The 1,167-nt window shown below is 40.5% G+C and overlaps 1 long non-coding RNA gene across 1 annotated transcript; it reads left to right on the forward strand.

Annotated features, from left to right (window-relative positions):
* Window positions 1-256: 256 nt before the first annotated feature.
* On the forward strand, window positions 257-826 carry LOC133726277 (uncharacterized). The gene is made up of 2 exons (XR_009854732.1): window positions 257-536; window positions 621-826. It is a non-coding gene; the product is annotated as an uncharacterized LOC133726277 (long non-coding RNA).
* The last annotated feature ends 341 nt before the right edge of the window (window positions 827-1,167 follow it).

Below are 1,167 nucleotides of genomic sequence, written 5' to 3' on the forward strand. Positions count from 1 at the left end.
AATGATATATTAATTTCTGTCTTTTTTGTCTTAGTATGTCATGGTTGTAGATGGAGGTAGACACTTGCAAAGGCAGCAGTCTTCAGGCTCTTCATCTAGCACACTTACAAGTAGAAGCAACCACAGCAGAGGAGGAGTTAGAGGCCAGCTGCTCAATAATTGGAAGAAGGTTGTTCAAGAAAGCAGTGAGGCAGTCGTAGCACATGAAGTGGATCAGTACCTGGATGCTCCATTGGACCCAACTGATGATGAAGATTGCTTTGACATCTTGTGCTGGTGGAAGATAAATGGTTGCAAGTTTCCAGTCCTGGCAGCAATAGCAAGGGATGTTCTTGGAATCCAAACCTCCACAGTAGCCTCCGAGTCTTGTTTTTCAACAGGAGGCAGAGTGATTGACTGTTTTAGGAGCTCATTAACTCCTAGAACAGTGGAGGGACTGATTTGCATGCAGAACTGGTTGCTAGGTGATGATATTGCAGAGGTTGTTGATGATTGCTCAATTGAAAACCTCGAGTTTTATGAAGAAGTTGAGCAAGGTATGAACTGTTGTAGTTTTTACATGTGTTTGACTGTTTTCAGTATTTTCACTGCATTGGCATTTACTAACTCTTTTTTTTTAGAGCATGAAAGCACTGCATCTAGCAAAACCAATGTATGTCCAGCTCCAAATCCAAGAGCAAAAGGCAAGGGAAAGCTTGGGGCAGCTAGTAATGTGATAGATGTTTGAACTTTGTTCAATTCATTTAGTTGTGTGCACATTTTCAATCAAATGTCAGATTGTGAACTGTAATGGATTATTAAATTATGCAGATTTGGTCTTCTTTCAGTTCTTTGAGTTGCAGCTTGCTTTGGTATTTTGGTCCATTTTGTTTAGCTTATTATATCATGTTTTCTTCTTGTTTAGCTTTAGTTGCAGCTTACTTTAATGGAAATGTAGAAATGCATTAGCTTTAGTTGCAACTTGCTTTGATACTTTGGTCTTCTTTGAGTTGTAGCTTGCTTTAATGGAAATGCAGAATGCAAAACAGGGAAATTGCAGAAATTGCAGGAGATTTTTTTTTTTTTTTTTTTTCGGGATGACCCGGTCCCGTCCCGATCCCGACCCGGTCCCGTTCGGGTTCGGGATGGTCGGAATCAATTCTCAAAAAGTGCCAATCCCGTCCCGTC

The sequence above is a fragment of the Rosa rugosa genome, chromosome 1 (genome assembly GCF_958449725.1).
Source record: "Rosa rugosa chromosome 1, drRosRugo1.1, whole genome shotgun sequence".
Taxonomy (NCBI): Eukaryota; Viridiplantae; Streptophyta; class Magnoliopsida; order Rosales; family Rosaceae; genus Rosa; species Rosa rugosa.